Here is a 22,123-nt window from a genome sequence, read left to right as displayed (position 1 = left end):
TGCATTGTTGAGGACTAAAAGAAGTGGAAATGCATACTTAATGTACAATTGGCACACCTGGAATAGGTGGGCTAGGTCAGGTGGTACGTCGTACTTAGGCATAGGGGCCGATTAGGATCGCGGTGAATCCGCATCCTCCAGGCCGGCGGAAGCCACCGCCGGCCCGGAGGATGTGGATTCACCGCTGCGGAGGCTCCAAAGACCCACCGCCAGATTAGGATGGCTGGTGGATCAGGAAGACCGTCCGCCGCTTTTCCGCCGCGGTCGCATTCGGACCACGACGGAAAAGCTCTGATATGGTGGCGGTGTCTATCAGACACCGCCAGCCATATTAGGATGTGGCAGAAGACATGCTTTTCCACAGCGGCTTTTCCGCCGTGGAAAAGCATGTGGTCTTTCGTTTTTGGGGGCTCGTTGTGAGCCCCCAAGGTGTTGGGGGGTGGGGGGTGCACATGGGGGGTACCTATGGTACCCCCCTGCATATGCATGCACAAAGCGGCAGGCACCGCGCGGTGTCTGCCGCTTTGTGCGTGCATATGCAAAGCATGCACTTTTAACCTTGCGGCGGGCGCTGCTTCAAGCAGCACCCGCCGCAATGTTAAACATAGGGTATGTGACCGCCAGGGTGGCGGTCACATCCTAATCTGCATGGAGGGAACGCCGCAGCCCCTGCGGACGTTCGGTCCGTCCGCCATCCTAATAGGCCCCTTAGTTAGTATTCTGGAATCAGAATGGAAGACTGGATTAGTGTTGATAAATAGTAAGTAGTGGATCCGTGAATCCCCTGATACTACTTGTTGACCAGATGAGATCGGTCAATTTAGTTATTGCAATTGTTGTTGACCATTCTTTCAAAATATTTTATTTGTTTGACACCATCCATCAATGTTTGTCTCTTTCTTATATCTTTCCTGTTCAGCACCCAGGGGCAGGCAGACAGGGGCGCAGTCGGCGGGACAAGAACATCAAGAGGAGGACACCAACGCGGGCTCTTCTGCTGGCCCTAGTAAGTCTTCTTATTTTTAATAATAATTCTTATTCCATAACTTTTACTGCACCATATTGTTTACGTTTCCAAATGCTATTTTTTACCAACAATTATCCTTTGATCGGTACTGTTTCGCAAATCTTGTTATCCCAGCCTCTGCTTTAATGACTCTCTGTACTACTACTACTATTACCACTATTAGTCTGTCTGTGCTGTAGTAGCTAAGCTTGCCCAGTTGGCCACTCTTTATTTAAAAGGTTTTAAAACAAACTCAGATTCACCAGTAGCTCTAGCCATTGAGTCCAGTCCTTCGGATCGTCCTCTTGTACTACTTCTAGTCTTATTGATCTTGAGTCTATGTTAATCTTGAGGTTTTGACAATTCACACCAACAAATGCCCAACCAGATTTATTATTATTTTGATATGATAGGACATACTACTACTGTTGTAGGGATTTTGCATATACAGAACTTTGCACAAGAAAATAGGATGTTGGTGATGGGAGGTTGGACCTTCCTCACACACCTCAATCAGAAGTTCAGAACCCACCACAATCCCCTGCCCGACTAGTTATAGTAGTGTCTTGTCATAACTATTAGCTCTCTGAACCCTCCCCCCAAGATATCCCCCAAGAAGACAACATAGAACATTACACACCCAACCTCTCAGTAGTGTAAGCAATGCACATGCACACCCTTCCTTTCGCTCGCTCACTTGTGTAAGTCCACACCAATTACCACCAAGTCTACGTAAGTTCAAAATTTTTATGTTTAATTGACAAGCTCTGTACATTGTTCTATAATACAGCAACAAGAAAATCAATAACATTAAAACAATAAAAATTGTTACACTTACTTACAGTTGGGAAATAAATCATGACAACTGAACTGTGGTGAAAGCACCACCATCCCCTAGGTAGGAATATAGTTTATATAAATTTATAAATGAAGATCTCTGAGGGAATTCTGAGGACCCGTCACCTTAGAAGAACCAAGTACTGGTAGTTGTTGCATCATAAGCTCTACAAAGCTCTGGTTTGTAGAAGGGAATCTTCCGCCTGTAATGCAAAAAATTAAATGGTGCGCGTTAGTATATTGCAAGCATTTCTCAGCCGTGCAAAAAAGTGTAGCATTTATGGATAAGCATATGGACTAACAGTACACCAGAACTTCATAAACAGTGGCTTGTTAATGTTTTGGTTGACCTTGTATGCAGCTCTTAGACAGTAGCAGTATGAGGTCATGTGGGCTCAAAGGTGTCTTATACAACAAACTGCAAGGTAACGTCACATGTGCAAAAATAAAAGACACAAAGGTAAAATGGTTGCATGGCTCGGGCTAACTAAGCGAAGGCTAGAATGACCCTAGGGACCATATATAACTACTAGTGTCTACTCTACTACTACCTGATTTGTACTAGTGATGTATGTTGTATACTATTAACTCATTTTTCAATCTTGCTACTGACCAATAGGGGGAGGTGTATATGACGGTGTGTATCACTTACAACGCAACTTTTACGTCGTAATGCTGTTACAACGCAGCTATTACAACGCAGGATCCATTACAACGCATGGCATTACAACGCATGGCATTACATCGCAGATGCTATTACAACGCATACCATTACATAGTAAGTATTGGTAAGTATATAATTTATTTTAATTTTATTTAATATTATATAAATGATTTAATTAATATTAATTATAAATAAAAATAAATAAAAATATTTATTTATGTTTTTAAATATTATAAATTAAATTTATTAATTTAAGTAATTTTTTAAATAAATATGAGTATAGGAGTATATGTATAGGTGTACTGAGGTTTTAGGGCAGGGTTTGGGTTTTGGGGTACAGGGGTGTTTTTAGGTTTCAGGTTTGGGTTTTGGGGTACAGGGGTGTTTTTAGGTTTCAGGGTAGGGTTTGGGTTTTGGGGTACAGGGGTGTTTTTAGGTTTCAGGGCAGGGTTTGGGTTTTGGGGTACAGGGGTGTTTTTAGGTTTCAGGGCAGGGTTTGGGTTTTGGGGTACAGGGGTGTTTTTAGGTTTCAGGGCAGGGTTTGGGTTTTGGGGTACAGGGGTGTTTTTAGGTTTCAGGGTAGGGTTTGGGTTTTGGGGTACAGGGGTGTTTTTAGGTTTCAGGGCAGGGTTTGGGTTTTGGGGTACAGGGGTGTTTTTAGGTTTCAGGGCAGGGTTTGGGTTTTGGGGTACAGGGGTGTTTTTAGGTTTCAGGGCAGGGTTTGGGTTTTGGGGTACAGGGGTGTTTTTAGGTTTCAGGGTAGGGTTTGAGTTTTGGGGTACAGGGGTGTTTTTAGGTTTCAGGGCAGGGTTTGGGTTTTGGGGTACAGGGGTGTTTTTAGGTTTCAGGGCAGGGTTTGGGTTTTGGGATACAGGGGTGTTTTTAGGTTTCAGGGCAGGGTTTGGGTTTTGGGGTACAGGGGTGTTTTTAAGTTAAATAAAATTAATTATATTATATTAATTACATTTTTTAATAAAATAATTAAATTAAATACATTATTTTAAATAATTTATTTTAATTACAATCAAAAAAATATTTAAATTAATTTAATTATATTAATTAAATAAAATTAATTACATTTTTTATTAAAATTAATTTAAATAAATAATTACTATTATTTTAATTAAAATAATTTAATTAAATTAAAATAATTACATTTTTTTTAAAAAGGTATACTTACCTATACTTACGATGTAATGCCATGCGTTGTAATAGCATCTGCGATGTAATGCCATGCGTTGTAATGCCATGCGTTGTAATGGATCCTGCGTTGTAAAAATTGCGATGTAACGGTCTGCGTTGTAAAATAACGCGTTGTAACATCATAGATCCGTATATGACGCCTAAAAAATGTGTAATGTTTTCTAGGCGCACTACCGACCACCATTGCCTGGGCCAGCGGTGAAGGCGACGTGGAGGGAGAGGATGCGGCAGTTGCCGATGCCGATGGAGCGGTAGGGGCGGTGGTAAGTTAGATTCATAATCCTTAACTATTGACATTACACTCACTGCAAGGGTGTACTGTATGTATACTGTACTGTTGAGACTTAGGGCCCCATTAGGATGGCAAGAGGATTGCACCCGCCGGGCCGGCGGTAGTCACCATTGCCGCCACAGAAAGGCATGCAGAGTATGCTTGGGGGGCCCGTTGCGGGCCCCCATGGAGGGTACCTATGGTCCCCCTTGCCTTTCAAATCACAACGTGGCAGGCTACACGTGGGGCCTGTCACGTTGTGCTTGGAAAAGCACAACATGTGTTTTTAGCATTGCGGCGGCCGGTGCTTTCGGCACCCCTGGCCTTATGGTCGGCGGTCCCTTTTAGCTTGAAGATGGCGGGCAGACAAAGTCCACCCGCCATCCTAATGATGCCCTAAGTAAGTAAGAATTGTTGTGAACGTTTGAAGAGTGAAGACACCCATTAATTGGCATTAGTAAAGGCATTAGGGGCGGGAGTATTGAGTAACCAATGGCCTCATCTATCTGTGATTTCAACTCTGCTTTGAAAGTTTTATAGAGAAGACTAAAAGTCAGATCTGATCACCTGGTGTTGAACTAAAAAGTGAAAGACGGGTGGAAGAAAGAAGGATGGGCGAGATTTAATATTTATGGCTGACAGAGAGAAGGATTCGTGTGATGCAAGCATGCAAATTGCAAAGGTGGCTGATAGTAAAGAACCTGATGCATGGTTGGTTGAATGCCTGAAAAAAATCCTGCAAATGTTAAAGCCCAAGCAAGTGGGAGGATAGATACATACCACAACTGTTATGTACTGTGCTTTATAGTGCTACCATGTCACTATGTGTATAATTAACTTGTCTTACTGTTTTTCTAAGAGTATATTTTACAATTGTCTTGTTTTTTCTTTTTGATATACAGCAACACCTTCCAAAACTGATCGGAAGGAGTTGGCCTCCAAGGCACGGCGCCGCAAGCTGGAGGCAATCCAGCCAGAATATCGGCAGCTGGTGGTCTTGGAAGAGGAGGAGGCTGCAGCACTTGAAGCCTCCTCCAGTGCCCCAGGCCCCAGCCACTGCCCTCCTGCGGTACGGCACTACCGTCTGAAGGCAGCCCGCTGCTGCATTGCCATCTCTGGTGCCCTCCAACTGTGCCTGCAACTGCCGCGCTCTAAAGCACCACGTCGCCCGACTAGAGGAGCAAGTTCGTGCCCTCCAATCCCGCCGCACATAGAGTGCCTGTCTATTGCCCCTTTTTTAATTCTTGTTTTGGTGGGTGGGAATTGGGCGTTGGGGTTTTGGACATTTGGACTTTCTCGATACGGACATTGGTTGGGGTTAGGGAGAGGGGTGGGCCAGCTTTTGTTGTTTTTTTTGCAAAGTTTATTTTTGTTGGGGTTATATTAAATCTATATTTCTACTTTACATGCAATGTTGTTAATTTTTTGTAGGTGGGGTTACTGTTTTACATCACACTGTTTCCTTGCTGATGCAGGTCCGCCCATAGCCAGTGTTTGATTTAAATAATTGGCTGACTGTGTAAGACACAAACAGATAGATGCGACACCCCTCACTGATTGAGTTGTCCTACTAGTACTTTCTCTCTCTTCTAGTCTATGCATTCTTTATCTGGATTCAAAGGGGTGTGTGAATTGATTGAAAACATGTCCATTATTAATCATGCCTCCCCCAAACTTCTCTTACCTTTGCTTGCTGTTTAACCGCGATGGCTGCATGGTGATGATGGTTTCATTATTCTAACATGCCATGATTGGGGTGGTGGTGGTAGTAGTAGTAGACACTGGCAGGGCAGCAGCATTTGCAAAAAAAGAAAATGAGACAGTCAGTCACCTTTGAGAGACTGTTCGAAGAGTAGTAGAATGAAGTACAGTACAGAACTTACCGAGCAACAATAATATGCAAAAATATTTTATAAACAAAACATAATGGTGGTAGGGATAGCCTAATAGACTGAATTACAAACTATAGTTGTGTCAAGTCACTTGACTAGGCCTACAGCGTAACACTTAGTGCTGTGTATGAGGATGACAACAAATCCAATCAATGCCGGCAATTAGTACGGAGGCATACGTTCCTTTGTTAAATAAAAATCACCTCTAAAATATACTGCTCATGGGTGGGCAAGCAGAAGATCATCGCTCTGCCTTGAAATTGAAGTACTGTTGCTTTCGCCACATCCACCCCAGCAAGCGTATGATTAATTATTGGTGTACATTTAATTTAGTCACACCTCAATAAGTCACACAGCTCAGGGGAAGAGGGTTAGGGTTTGGTAAATGGATGGGAAGGGGGGCTTTGGGGAAAGGTTTGAAAATGAAAAACAGACAGTACGCATGGACAAACACCAAACAACAAACTCTGTAGACTACAATATCCATATCAATATGTTAAGGGAGAAAAAGGAAATACATGCATGATGATGATTGATAAGGAGACCCGGATTACATACACTTCTTGTTCAGTTGTTCCGAGATTAATACTTTTACAGATAGAAAATAAAAACTTTAAAGATTGGGAGGGATGAATCATAACCAGAGAGCACACCTAATGATAATAACAACAACAAGAAGAACACACTGTTGTAAAGACTGTAGACAAAAAAATGAATCAAATTATTTAAAAGAAGAGAAAAGTTGATACTGTTATTGTGTTATCCTGGTCAAAAATGTGGACTTGATTTGCATCTTGGCATTCCTCTTGGTCCTCCTCTCGTCCATCAATCTTGGGTGTCGCCAGTCGCCACTGCCCGCCTGGAAAATGTAGATTTATTGGTAAGGCAAGTATGCATTGTAATGTTTTCCCAAGTACAGGGCAAGGCCCGGCCTGTAATTGTAGATGGAAAAACAAAAGGGATATTGAGAAACAAAGTTGAAAGAAATGTACACGTTATGGTGTAGTGCAACAAGAACACTTTCCGAGGCGGCATGTATGCATCATTTATAGTCTGTTTCCAGCATTGACCTTCAACAACAACAGGACAGAGCAGGCCCACAGTGACGGTACGTCGCCTAGCACATCCTCGGTTTAGAGTACTTTTTTTTAAAGAGTTGGACAAAGCACATATCCAAACATAGCATTTTACAATTTAAGTTAGTAAATCAATGCACCGCAGTCATCCCACCCATACACTCGACTCCACTTCTACAAAGACATTTGGGTCTGCTATGGTTGTTGTTGACGTGTTTACCTTTTATGCCACTCATGAAACGTCCTCTTGACTTGTTATTATTCCATCAATCATCTCCAATACTTGTACTGACTGACTGTGAAGATCGGCCTGCAGTAGAAGTAAAATTTTGTTATTACACAAAAAGAGTAGAAATATTATTGACTTGAGTCACTCTTTAGTGTGTACAGTAAGACTACTAGTACACTTTGACTTCACTTCATGCACAACAAACAAACAACAAAAACACAAACACCAATCGGTCAGAGTCAGGTGTCCAATGCATGACATTCATTTTCATTACCTGTTCCTTCTTATCTTAAATTAACGGGCCGTCTTTTTCGCCATCATCATCATGACCGGTGCTGTTGTCATACTCAGTGTGCAGATTGAGTCCCGTTCTTGTATTCAATCAAAAGCAATGTATCAAGCTTCAGTAAAAGTACAAATTTCTTATTAAAAATATAGGCAAGAAGGGGAAAAATTCATTGCCTTGAGTTACGTTTAGTTTGTACTGTAGAAAGATGATTAGTGCACAATGATATAACTTCATGCACAACAAACAACAACAAAATCACTCAGTCTGCGACTCTGCTTACAATGCATGGCATCAATCATTACCTGTTCCATCTCATTTTCAGTTAATGGGCAGTCTCTCTCGCCTCTAAAAGGAGGATAGCTATAGTACTCATCATGTTCCACTTCTTTTAGCGGGACTAGGAAAGTTTTATTTTTTTCTTCTATTTTCCATCATCCAATCATCATGAGGGCAATGGATTTAGGGAGATTCAGTATGATGGAGCGGAGGAGCTGGATTCGGAGGACTGTACTGTGAAAAGCAGACACCTGAAACTTGTATATTGAAATAAGAAGAGTAGAAGAGTAGAAGACGGTGGTAATGGATTTGTTGTGATTAAAAGTTTTTAACCGGAACGACAGACACACAAATAAAGGAAAATAAGGGTGCAAGCCTAATTGTCAGGGAAGTATAGCTCATCCTCAAACTCTGGGGGTTCAGCCAGTAGTAGGTAATCATGTGACACACTACTTCCGTCACTTGAGCCGCTGTCCTCATCTTCCTCCCTTTCATCATGTATTGTGTAATTCGGTGGTATGAAGTGCTGATTCATTTTGATCATTGTTAACCTCTCCACGTTTTTGGGCGAGAGATTGGTCCTTCTCACTGTTACAATGGAACCAGCAGCTCAGAAAACACGTTCGGAAGGGACACTTGTGACAGGGAAAGCCAGATAGCTTATTGCCAGCCTGCTGAGCAGTGGCCATTCAGCCCTTTTCCTATACCAATACTGCAATGGGTTTTGATCAATGTACACCTCTATTGGGTCGTCCAAACAGGCCTGGACCATCCACTCAATGTTCAGGGGTCCTGCTGCTAACCTTTCCTGCTCTTTTCCCTGTGCATCAGCACTGTGCTTATTAATGCCTAACTGTAAATACCAATCGTGTAACGATTCTACTGGGCCAAATGATCCAGTTGTTGTTGCTGTTGTCGATAGTGATGGTAAGTGTTGTGAGCCAAACGCACTGCACTCAGCCCCCGAAGTTGCACTTGATGCCGCATGCTCTGCTGCAGTACTTCTTGTGGGTTGATCTAGAGGGCTTTTAATTAGCAGCCGTTCATTTTCCAACTTACTCGCTGCCTCAGCTATCCAAGTTTTGTAGCGGGCAACATCCATCTCTGAAAAAGGAATAAATGTCTTCAGTCCCAATTTTGCCCGTGGATCCAGAATTGTGGCAGAAATGTAATGTTCTTGTGACAAAATCTTATAGTGCACCCTTGTATTTTCAGCTAAGCGACGGGATAAGCTCTCCACCAAGTCACAGGCTTCCTTTTTTCCTCTACACCTTTGTATGATTCAGACAACTTCTTCAGCTGATGCTATAGAATTTGCAATAATGGGATAGCTTTGCCCATTGTACAGTCCTCCTTGCTGGCTTCACGTGTGAAGACCTCAAAAGGACGAAGCATCTCAGTCAGGCATTTAACTAGGCACCATTCGTCCATCTGAAGGGTCATGCCTTTCACAGTAGCATCCAGTCTTCGCATGACATATTCATTGAGTGGCCTGTACTGCTCAAACAGACTATCAAGTATGTAATACGTTGAGTTCCAACGTGTTGCACTTGCCACCTCCTGGATGAGTGCTTTGATTGGCATCTAATATTCACGTTGAATGATCCTCAGCTGCTTCCGAGTTTTAAAAGAATGGCTGAAATTAGTGCATATTCTTCGGCAAGTGGTCAGTAAGTTGCTGACTATAGGTTATTTTTTCAGAAAGTCTTGAACTATAATGTTTATGCAGTGCGCCAAACACGAAACCCTGAAATAGGAACCAAGGTGCATGGCCTTAAGTACATTACTGCCATTATCTGTGGCAACAAAACCAAAACTAAGACCTCTTGGGCGCAGCCATTTAAAAACCTTGCTGCGAAACTCTTCCAAAATGCTTACAGCAGTATGAGATTTCTCCATGGAGAACATGGCTACAGTTGCATGTTTCCGAGTAGCTTTAAAAATCTCAGCTGTGTCAACAACACCTCGTTCAGGTAGCTTATCTCTAACCCCCACAAAAGAGACCCAGTGATGTAGTGCCGGAACGGCAATTCTTGCGAAATAGGACCGGCTGGGAACCTTCCATTTAGGGCAGATGGCTGACACAAATTCAAGGAAACCCACCCCTTCCACAAATGAAAAAGGGAGAAGGTCCAGTGCTAACATTTTAACCAGCTTCGCATTGTACAACCATGCCGTTGGGTGGTTGTGTTGGAACTGCCCCTCCAATCTAAGCATGCTCTCAATGGTAGGCTGGATTACTTTCCATTGTGGTGGTGTTGTTTTCATTAACCCACTTATTTTATTTTATTTATTTAAAATTTATAGTGCGCAACAGCTACCCACAGTGGGTTTCCCGGCGCAAGGGATAGACTGAAGAAGAAAACCTGACATCAATACGGCTATAGGAAATAATTTTAACAGTTAAAGAGAAGGGTTTTCAGTTTTTTCCGAAAACTGAGCATGTTGGTCTCAGTCTTCATGGCAATGGGCAGAGCATTCCAGAGTTTGGGGCCAAGATGGGAGAAAGATCTTCCACCCATCTTCACCAGCTTAAATCTGGGGATGACATAATCGCAGTTGGCCGATGATCTCAAAGTACGACAAGGCCTGTAGGGTTGAACCAAGCTTTGAAGATATAATGGGGCAAAACCCTGCTTGATTTTGAAAATATAGCATAAGGCTTTAAATTTAATTCGACTCGAGATCTTGAGCCAGTGGAGATCTCGAAGAGCCTGCGCAGCCGAAGACCTCCTCGGGATATTACAGAGGAGACGGGCTGATGAATTTTGTATGACCTGTAGTTTCCTTACAGTCGCAGCATCTGCACCAAGATAGAGAACATTTCCGTAGTCCAGGCGAGATGTTACTAAAGCCTGGACTACTGTTCTTCTCGTGGCAAGGGGCAACATCCAGAGAATTTTTTGGAGCCATCTTAAGGTGGTAAAACAGATGGCCGCCACCTTGGTGGCTTGTTGCCTCATGGACAGTCTGTCATCAATAAGAAAACCCAGGTTACGTACCACCTGGACTGGAAGAGGAATAGGACCCATGGTGCTGGGCCAATGTTGAGGGCCCCAAAGATCCTTCTGCTTCCCCAAGATGATGATCTTGGTTTTGTCACCGTTAAGCTTGAGGAGATGCCTCTGCATCCACTCAGCCACAAGTGACAAACCAATTTTCAGACCAGACACGTTGCCATCTTCGGCACTGGAGAGGGAAAAGACGATTTACGTATCATCGGCGTACGAAAAAATACTCAGCCCGGCTTCCTCTGCGATGGTAGCGAGAGGTTTGATGTAAATATTGAAAAGCAACGGGCTGAGAATGGACCCCTGAGGGACACCGTACGCCGAAGAGCAAATCGTAGATGCAGCTTTCTGAGAGAAAACTTGAAATGTGCGCTCACTTAAAAAGGAGGCAAACCAAGCAAGTGCGGGGCCAGCTATTCCAAGGGAGCGGAGAGAATTTAGTAAGATGGAATGGGAAACGGTATCGAACGCTGCGCTCAGATCCAAAAGGATGAGAGCAGAAGTTTCACAGCGATCGATACCGTGCCGAAGTCTCTCCGTCACCCCTAGTAATGCGGTCTCAGTTGAATAGTGGGCCCGAAAACCGGACTGGGATGGATGTAAAAAGCCCTGATTTTCAATAAACAGAAATGGGTCTGAAATTGGAGAGGTTAGAAGTATCCGCACCAGCCTTTTTCAGGAGTGGGATCACCATCGCATGCTTCCAGTCTTGTGGCACACGAGACTCACTTAAGGAAGTATTTAGGAGTCTCATGAGAGGGCGCCGGCACTCAAGATCAAGCAACTTTAAAATGTTTGCAGGCACCGGATCGCGCGGTGAACCAGATCTCACACTGTTCAAGCAGGCGAAAAACGAGTCATCGTCAAACAGGAGCCAGTTAGTTATCAATGTCCTCGGGGACAGAGGGGCGGTCGTAGTCACACACCCCAGTTGAGACTGAGTTGCTGTGTTGGAGGCACTCATGGAGTTATTAATTCGCTCAACTTTGGCTATAAAAAATTCCGCAATGGAATTACATTGGGCTTCTTCCAAGACTGGAGGGATCGGTAAGGTATCAGCACCTGTCAGTTTTTTGATCACTGCAAAAAGAGTGCGAGGGCAATTCTGAGCTTGCGACACTATGTTTGTCGTGTAAGTAGCTCTTGCCTCTTTGCACTTAGAGTGGTATCCCTTCAATGCTTCTTTGTAAACGGTCTTCCGAGAAGCAGAATAGGTGCGCCTCCATTTCCTTTCCAAGACCTTGCAGTTAGTCCTCAGAACCTTTAAATCGGGCGAGAACCATGGGGCCGGACATCGATGGAGTTTGGATAGTCTCGGAGTAGGGGGAAGCACAATATTTACAGCATTCGTGAGCCAAGATGCAACTGCCGAGTTCAGATCTTTAAGAGGGGCTTCGTCGTTCAGGGGACGAGTATCAAAAAGATACTGATTGAACTTTGAAATATCTAATTTACCCCATCTACGGACTAGTTCGCCCTTACCCTGTCTATTCAAGATAGGCAATTTGATGTCAGATAGGGCGAAATGGACAGCAAAATGATCAGTCCAGTCCAAAGGACGAGCACTCTGTGAGCAGTCAAAGGAAAGATTGGAAAGGATTGGATCCAATTGATGCCCCGCAGAGTGAGTAGGACCCGAGTTGCGCAACATCAGACTCAACACCTCAAGATCGTTTAAGAAACTCTTACTAATGGCGCAAGAAGTATCATCGAGATGTAAGTTTAAATCGCCAAGAATGGTAAAGTTTGCAGCTTTGAGAAGTAGAGGGGCTATAGAGTTGGTGAGCGCAGATATCCAGGTTTGAGCATTCCCGGGAGGGCGGTATATTAAAAGGCCAGATAGAGTAAATTGAGGGTTAATAGCAAGTTTAAAAAGCGCCGCCTCACATCCAGGAAGAGGAAAAGTTTCGAGTTTGCAGACGTAGCAAGACTTGAAAATTATTGCAATACCCCCTCCTTTACCAGAATCTCGGTCCTGTCTCAGGATGACATAGTTATTGGGGACAGCACACGCAATATCCGGTCCAGAGCTGCCATGTAGCCAAGTTTCCGTTAGGAACAAGGCGTCGGGTTGCTCAGTGACTAAAAAATCAAAAATATTTGATTTATGTTTGGGTAGGGACGGCAATTAATATTCCAGAACTGGAGAACAGAGTGTTTAACAGGAGGTACCTTAGTCCTTCTTCGACCACGCGAATGGACCAGTTTCATGGCCCTACAAGTGGTCATTTTGCCAGTACGGAATTTACAACCTCCACAGATGAAATTGTGGATCGGTAAGGCGCAACATGAGCATGAATCATAGGAGGGAGGGCGTAGAGATCGCAAAAACTCACCCGTATAAGATCTTGTAGGTGCAGCCTGAAGTGCAGAAGTAGACATAACTGTAAAACCGAGTCCCTATGCCCAGTCAGGCCCGGTCTGGCACGGACGGGCGCAGACGGGCAGGACTCTGGCACGACTCAGGCTATGCGAGAGGCGTTCCCGCTGCGCGATCCCGCTGAGCTGGGCAGGGAGCTTTAAATAGGCGTCCCCCGTATGCTTCTGCGCACTAAAGCGCCCTAAAGCGCTCCCTAAAAGATGGCGCCCAGCAAACAGCGACAAACACCAACTACCCCACTCCAAGATGTCTGCCGCGATTTGAGCCCACCCCGGGAACCGGACCCACTTAGGCTCAACGACGCAGTTTGTCTCATTGCAGTACTCGGTCACCTTGGTGTCTCAGGCTGACTCTGAGTATGGCTCTTACTGCGGTGCCACTCAGATCTTACTGAGGAGGATGTGGGCGGTACCACTGGGACAGGGCTAGAAATGCCTCCCTCTTCTTCACCTTCCAATGCAATAATATCGTCCCCTGATTCTTCATGCCCAACTTCAATGGGTTGAGTTTTTTTACTTTGTTTTAAGTGAAGTAGGTGATTCTCCCACACGATAGTGTGGTGTATTCTGAGATTACTTGCTTGGCCTCCGGTCCCATAGTTTGTACCAAGCTTACCGCGCCGAACACCTGTGCGACAAATTGGGCATGTAGCAACGTTCTCCTCCTTGGTGCTAACAGAAAAGAAGTCCCAAACTGGGGAGGAAAACTTTCTGGCACTGCTGGATGTGCCACTTTCAATACCAGATGAACTGGAGGGTGTGCTTGGAATGTGACTCTGTACAGCTAAACTGTGACTTTTACTACCACTACCTACTGAGATGGTTGAGCTGGATGTAGTTGGTGCCTGTCGGGATTTGAAAATATGGCAGCTGGAGGTCGTGTTGGTGTAACCTGTGTTGGTGGTATCCGTGTGTTAGACCTGGCACCTTGGCGTGAGTCTCCCTTCCACTTTTTGCTGATGTGCCTCAGATGTTTTGCTGGTGTCAGCTGCTCAGGGCACTGCGCCACTGCCAATCCGTGCCGCAGTGCAAGTGCTCCTAATATAAAGTGTACCTATAATTGATGTCCCTGATTGATTCATTGGATTTACTGTCAGTCCCCAGTAAAGTGCACCAGGAGTGCAAGGGCTTGTGAAGGCCAATACTGCTAGTGGGCCTGCAGTGCTGGTTGCGCCACCCACAGAAGCAGCCTCTTAAAATGTGTCTATGGTCTGCAATTGCAGAACCTGCGTGCAGTCTGGTACTGTCATGCTGGCTGGGCAAGTGCACACACTTGTCAGCCTCTGAACCTTCCCTTTACTTCATGTGAGTCACCCCTATTGTAGGCCCTAGGGCAGGGTGCATTGTAAGCATAAGGTAGGAAAAGCCCTGATGTGTGTGGCATGTCCTAAAAGTGAATTACAGCTATTTTCGTGTTTCACTATTGTAAGGCTACCTGTTCTCATAGACCAGAATGGGCTGCTGGAATTATTACACTCTATAATCCCAGCAGGCTCAGGGAACATGGTAGAAAGTTAAGTTTAGTATGCCTGAACTCAGAATAATAAAATACTTCTTTTAGTAAGGTTTATTTTAATATCCTGTGTTTGCAAATTCTACTTTTAGAAAGTTAGCCTTTGCTTGCCTAACCATTTCAGCCCACCTCTGCCAGGATGTGTATCTGCTGTCTGGGCTGTGTGAGTGACAGGACTGGGGACGACAGGTGGTGAATGGAGGGATTACACTAGAGTGGGTGGTGGGAGTGCCCCTTGACTCTGAATAGGGCTGTGCTCTGCCACCACAATGCTGGCTCCACCTCTTAGGGAGCGACTGATGCCTCTGCCCGACACCTGGCCCAGGAAGAGGGAGAACTGTCATCAGAGTGCTCCTGACTGTACTTGCCATCTCAATGCTGGCTCCACCTCCTGCGGAGCGTCTGATGGCCCTGGCCCTCACACTGAAAGAAGAAGCCAGGAACAGCACAACAGAGTGCTCCAAGACTGAAAGGGATTATGCAGAGGCCCCCCTGGCCTAGAAAGACAAAAGAAACTGAGTATAAGTATAGGAGCCCTGCTCCCAAGAAACCAGATCCTGTTTTCCCACAATGAACCTCTTGCCAACCAGAAGGCCCCAAGAGGAAGCTGAAGGACTGATCTGCTGTTTGCCTTGCTGAGGAAGGAGAGGAGAAGCCCTGCCCAGGACTTTGTTTTATTGTGCTGAGAACTATCTCCAAGGGCTTGACTGAGCTTGCCCCCCTGAACGGAACCCCAGGACCAGTGGGTTCCCAGTATCTTCGCTCGTCTGTTTGACCGGAGCTGTGTGTTCCTCCCGCCAGAGCTGAGACTGCACCCCCTCGCCCCCTCCTAGGGCCGTGGCACTCGGGAGCCCACCTGCCCTTTACCTGTTGAGAGCCTTGCTCTGTTAGAGCCGCTCTCTGCCCCTCGGGTCAGGCCGCCTGCTCCTCTGCCCCCGCCTGCCACTGGAGCGTGCCGAAGTGCTCCCTCGCCCCTCCCGCCGGAATTTCCCTCCGGAGTGCCATCTACGCCTGGACGGCCGCCCGTACATCTGAAGCATACCCGGCCACCCCGCACGGCCTCCCAAGGCATAATACAGGTCGCGCCACCCCCTCAAGTGACCCCCAGTACCGTCCGTACTGAAGGTCGTGGGCCGCGCCTACCCGTGAGAACCCGCCCGCTGAGTCAACGATCCGAAGATACGCCGGTGTACCAAGCGCACCATCAGCCTACGACACGTCCCCCTGCAACGAGGGACAACTGAATAATTGCTCCACGCTTTTCCTGGTACGCCCTTCATCAATTGTCTGCATGGGCTCGGGGCCCGCAACGTTCTGATTTCCCCGTGGTCTAGTGCGCTGGGACCTGCGGCTGTGCGCTCCTGTCGGCCCGCCTTGTACGCTCCTGCCTGCCCGCCGTGTAAGCTCCTGCCTGCCCCCTTTGTGCGCCGACAGGGTGAGGCGTGTACCCGGCCATACAAATCTCCTGTTTGTCTCTTAGTGCGAGTCACACTAGAGCAGTACGACGCGTACCCTGCAGGAGAAAGCAACGTACCATACGCGGCGCACCGCACGAAGCGTGAGGAGCGGCGCGGCCCGTTCTACAGGCCGTACGACGCGCCCAGAAGCACACCGAAGCACCCAGCCCTCATGACCTTTGCCCCAACATCCTAGTATCGTACCCTAAAGGTGACACTACTGCTTTTTAGACAAGATAAACTTACAGGAAGCAACATAAGCAATTCTAGGAACTTTAAACAGAAACACTTGCCATTCTGAACTCTTGTGGCCTCCTTTGAAACACGTTATATAAGGTCTTGTGATAATTTACCTGCCTGCATATATTTTTACATAAAGAAGACGTATTTTTGATACAACCTACAGCCTGGTGTCCATTTGTGGGGGAATCAGTGTATTTATTGTATGTGACTACAAATGCTTAACTGACAGCACTCCTGAGTTTAGCCTTGACTGCTCGTGCCACGTAACCTAAAAGGTGAGCAGGGGTTATTCTTAAGGGGTAGTTCCCTTGCCCTGATTAGAGGAGAGGGTCCCTGCTTGTCACAAGTACCTACCTGTGCCAACCAGAGACCCCCAATTCTAATACTGGACGCAGCGGAAGGGATTTTTCGAATTTGCATTTGAAGTTTATTTACAGTAAATTACTGATCACCACATAGCGAGAGCAGACCTATAACACAGCCACAGATTTTTGTTTTTTTAATTTTGTTGAGAGATCTCCCATTATTGAAGCCATGCCTGGCTCACTCCCCGCTGGAAGAGCACTATCTGTGATCTCTGGAATTGATGATGTAGACTGGGAACCGCGTGGACTGGAGGGCTACACAGTAGAGCAGTAGAGAGGCCACTGTCACAAGCTCAGGGTCCCCCACACAGGATGCAAAAAGAAAAAACAATATATAAAGGCACTGAGAGCCTGGAAGGAGTCAAGAGAGCCACAGAGTGCGGTGGTAATGGAACCACCAGAAGGCATTGTGGATTTCAACAGAGGCCCCTCGCCTGAGGAACTGGCAGACAGGGCAGCCAACAGGGCACATGAAGTGGAGATGGCAAAATTAAATGGCCAAATGGAAATGGAAAAACAAAGATTGGCCATGGAAGAAAAGAAGCTCCAGATGGAGCTTGACATGAGACTGAAGGAGTTGGAGCTGAAAGCAAAAAGTCTGGAAACAACTCCTCCTGGTGGCAGCACAATGCAGGTACAGGTATAGTCAAGGGTGTACATGCCTAAAGAGGTGGTAAAGGAATACTTTAAGGGGGATGACATGGTTCAGGGCCTATGAGGTATCCATGTCCTCCCACCGGGTCCCTGAGAGAGATTGGGGAACGGGGTTGTGGGGACGGTTCCTTACTGAGGGGCGGGACACACTACTAGATCTACCCTCTGATGTTACCAATTCTTATTCCCCCATTAAAGATGCCTTAATGACCAGGTTTGGGTTAACTACTGAGATGTATAGACAGAGGTTCAGGGGTTGTACTAAAATTCCTGGGGGTACGTATGTGGAGTATGTAACCTTTTTCTGAAGAGCACTGGATGGTTGGGTGAAGGGTAGCAAAGTGAGTGATTTTCAAGGGCTTCTTGATTTAATGGCCTGGGAGCTCTTGTCTAGTAATTGTTTTCCTGAGCTACGCCAGCACCTGATAGACAGCAAGCTAGCTAACCGTAGAAAGCTTGCTGAGGAGGCGGACTGCTGGCTCAGTACCAGGGTCCACAAGGGTCCAGTGGGAGCCTCAGCCAAAGGTGAGCAGGGTCCCCTGCAGAGGAATGGGGGGACAGGGCAAAACAGAGGGAGTTCCAAAGAGGGCCCCCAAGTAATCCCCAAGGGAACCAAGGGAAAGGTTCTCAGCCTCCCCCGCCCAAGAAGTAGACCGGGGCCCCGACAGGTAATCCTGTTCAAAGAGGGCCCCCAATGTGTTTTAAGTGTGGCAAACTGGGTCATGTGGCCAGTGATCCCCGGTGTCGCCTTTTTGTTAAACCAGAACCCACTGGTGCTCCCCCCAACAGATGGCTAGTGTAACCGTGGGGGAGGAGGAAGAAGTCCAAGGTGGGTGGGACTCTGTTCAGATGACCCTGGTCTCACTAGGAGACAGCGAGATGGTCCCTGAGAACTACTTACCCTCTAACACTAAAAAATATGGGCAAGTAGAGACCGTCAATGGGAAGAAGATAGAGGCTCTTAGAGATACAGGAGCCAGTGTGACTGCAGTGAGGCAGCACCTGGTGTCTCAAGAGCAGGTTGTACCCCATGCCTACTGCAGGGTTGTCAATGCTGACAACTCAGAGAGCCGTTGTCCAATGGCTCAAGTTCCTTTTGAGTGGGGGGGGTCTCTGGTACTCTGCTGGTTGCTGTGAGAACTGCCATGCCTGTAGACTGTTTGCTAGGGAATGACCTGGAGAACTCCCCTTGGGAAAAGGTGGAGAAAAACACGCATCTGAGGATGGTGGGTTTACCCGACTGGGCGTGCATGACCACCCGGTCAATGGCAGCCAGTAGGGGTGTTGAAGAAGTCCTGGAGCCTGAGGGAGAGGCCCAGGACCCGGCCTTAGAGAAAGGGCACAGGAGGCGCGGGAGACCCGCCCCTGAAGTTCCCACGGCCCAGGAGGAAGTAGACCTTGAGAGTGATGCCCTGGAGCCTACGGGGGAACAGACAGTCGAACTGGGGGACCTGCCTGAGCTGACCCATTGGCAGCAAGAAGGAGGCCCCTCCAGGGAGGAATTCTGCAGGGAGCAGAAAGAATGCCCTTCTCTAGTGGGTATGCGGCAGCAGGCTGCAGACCATGCCAATGGTAGTCAGTCCGGTACTCACTTTATTTACTGGGAGAATGACCTCCTGTATACCGAGCCTAAGGTTGCTGAACCTGGGTCAGCCCGTGCGCTGGTGGTACCCCAGAAGTTCAGAGCCTTCCTACCGGGGCTGGCTCACGATGTTCCATTAGCAGGACATTTGGGGCAGGACAAGACCTTTGAAAGGCTTGTCACCCACTTCTATTGGCCCCAAATGCGCATGAGCTCATATGTTCATTGCAGGACCTGTCAAACTTGCCAGGCAAATGGGAAGAGCGGGAGAAAGCAGAAGGCTCTGATTCAGCCCTTCCCTGTGGTCAGTACGCCATTCCAGCGAGTGGGTATTGTCATTGTTGGGCCACTGGACCCCAAGACAGCCATGGGCAACAGGTTCATCCTGGTCTTGGTGGACCATGCCACCCGGTACCCTGAAGCCATCCCTCTCAATCAATTAATCAATCATGGCATTTATATAGCGCACTACTCACCCAGAGGGTCTCAAGGTGCTAGGGGGGTGGGGGGCCGCTACTGCTCGAACAGCCAGGTCTTGAGCTTCTTCCTGAAGGAGAGGTGATCTTGGGTCATGCGGAGGTCGGTAGGGAGGGTGTTCCAGGTCTTGGCGGCCAGGTAGGAGAAGGACCTTCCTCCTGTTGTCGCTCTTCGGATGCGGGGGACGGCGGCGAGGGCGTGGTTGGTCGATCGGAGGTGGCGTTTGGGAACGTAGAAGTTGAGGCGGTTGTTGAGGTAGCTCGGGCCTTGGTCGTGTAGGGCTTTGTGTGCGTGGGTGAGGAGACGGAAGGTGATTCTTTTGTTGACGGGAAGCCAGTGCAGGTCTCTCAGGTGTCCGGAGATGTGGCTGCATCGGGGGATGTCGAGGATGAGTCTGGCTGATGCGTTCTGGATCCGCTGGAGTCTTTTCTGGAGCTTGGCGGTGGTTCCGGCGTAAAGGGCGTTGCCGTAGTCCAGTCGGCTGGTGACGAGGGCCTGGGTGACCGTCTTCCTGGTCTCGGTGGGGATCCACCGGAAAATCTTTCGTAGCATGCGCAGGATGTTGAAACAGGATGCGGAGACGGCGTTGACTTGTCTGGTCATGGAAAGGGAGGAGTCCAGGATGAAGCCCAGGTTGCGTGCGTGGTCTGTCGGTTTGGGTGCGGTGCCCAAGGCGGGGGGCCACCAGGAGTCGTCCCAGACGGAGGGCGAGGAGCCCAGGATGAGGACTTCCGTCTTGTCTGAGTTCAGTTTCAGGCGGCTGGTCGACATCCACTCGGCTACCTCTTTCATCCCTTCGTGGAGGTTGGTTCTGGCGGCGGCGGGGTCGTTGGTCAGGGAGAGGATCAGCTGGGTGTCGTCGGCGTAGGAGATGATGTTGAGGTTGTGCTGGCGTGCGATGGCCGCCAGGGGGCTCATGTAGACGTTGAAGAGGGTGGGGCTGAGCGAGGAGCCTTGAGGAACGCCGCAGATGACTTCCGTGGCTGACGATCTGAACGGTGGTAGGCGGACTCTCTGTGTCCTTCCTGCGAGGAAGGAGATGATCCAATCCAGTGCCTTCTCCTGGATTCCGATGTCGCTGAGGCGCTGCACTAGGGTGCGGTGGCAAACAGTGTCGAACGCCGCGGAGAGGTCTAGGAGGATGAGGGCCGCTGTTTCACCGTTGTCCAGCAGGGTTCGGATGTCATCTGTGGCAGCGATGAGGGCGGTCTCGGTGCTGTGGTTGGCTCGGAAGCCTGACTGTGAGGGGTCGAGGGATCCATTTGTCTCGAGGAAGGCGGCCAGCTGCTTGTTGACGGTCTTCTCGATGACTTTGGCTGGGAACGGGAGGAGCGAGATGGGGCGGTAATTCTTGAGTTCGGTGGGGTCCGCTGTTGGTTTCTTTAGTAGTGCGCTGAGTTCGGCGTGCTTCCAGCTCTCAGGGAAGGTGGCTGTGTCGAAGGAGGTGTTGATGATGTCCCGCAGGTGGGGTGCGATGATGGCGTCGGCCTTGTTGAAGACGTGGTGGGGGCAGGGGTCGGTCGGAGATCCGGAGTGGATAGAGTTCATCGTGCAGATGGTGTCTTCTGTGTTGATCTGGGTCCAGGCGCTGAGGGTGGTGGTGGGGGGCGTTGGTGCGGTCGTGGGGAGCGTTGTTCGTGGGCTGAAGCTGTTGTGTATGTCAGCGATCTTGTTGTGGAAGTAGGAGGCGAGGGAGTTGCAGAGGTCTTGCGAAGGGGTGATGTCGCTGTTTCCGGCGTTGGGGTTGGAGAGCTCTTTCACGATGTTGAAGAGTTCCTTGCAGTTGTGTGCGTTGTTGTCCAATCGGTCCTTGAATGCTGTTTTCTTGGTGGCGTGGATCAGTTGATGGTGCTTCCGGGTAGCGAGCTTGAGGGTGGTCATTTGTCCGGTGTTGGTTCCCTTCTCCAGGCTTTCTCGAGGGCTCGGCAGTTCTTTTTGGAGCTCTTGAGTTCGTCAGTGAACCATGGGGCCTTCTTGCTGCCGGGTCTGCTGGGTGGGGTCCTCGGTGGGGTCCTTAGTGGGGCGAGGTCGTCTGCGCAGTTGCTGATCCACTTCGTGAGGTTATCGGCGGCCTGGCTGGGGTTCGCTGAGCTGGCGGGAGGGTGCTGGCTCAGGGAAGCGGCGAGCTGGTCTGCCGTGATCTTGTTCCAGTTTCTTCGAGCAACCTGTTGCTGGTGGTGGTGGATCGTGGTCCTTCTGAAGCTGAAGTGGACGCAGCTGTGGTCCGTCCAGTGGAGTCCGGTGGCGTGGCTGAAGATGATGTCCTTGCTGGATGAGAAGACGGCGTCGAGTGTGTGTCCGGCGAGGTGGGTGGGGGTGGTCACCAGTTGCTTGAGTCCGAGGTTGGCAAGGTTGTTGAGCAGGGTGGTGGTGTTGCGGTCGTTGTTGTTCTCCAGGTGGAAGTTGATGTCCCCCAGGAGGATGTAGTCAGCGGAGGGGAGGGCATGCGGGCAGATGAAGTCGGCGATGTCTTCGTTGAATTGTGTGCGTGGTCCCGGGGGTCGGTAGATGAGGGTGCCTCTGAGGGTGGTTTTTGGGTCCGTGTGGATCTGGAAGTGCAGGTGTTCGGCGGTTTTCAGGGTGTCGTCGGTGTTGGTCGTGATGCGGATGGTGTCCCTGTGGATGATGGCGATGCCTCCTCCAGTCTGGTTGCCGCGGTCTCTTCGGGTGATCTTGTAGCCCTCCGGAATGGCGATGGC

This window comes from Lissotriton helveticus, chromosome 5_1, assembly GCF_964261635.1.
Source record: "Lissotriton helveticus chromosome 5_1, aLisHel1.1, whole genome shotgun sequence".
NCBI classification, from domain to species: domain Eukaryota; kingdom Metazoa; phylum Chordata; class Amphibia; order Caudata; family Salamandridae; genus Lissotriton; species Lissotriton helveticus.
Note: the sequence above shows the minus strand (reverse complement) of the source record.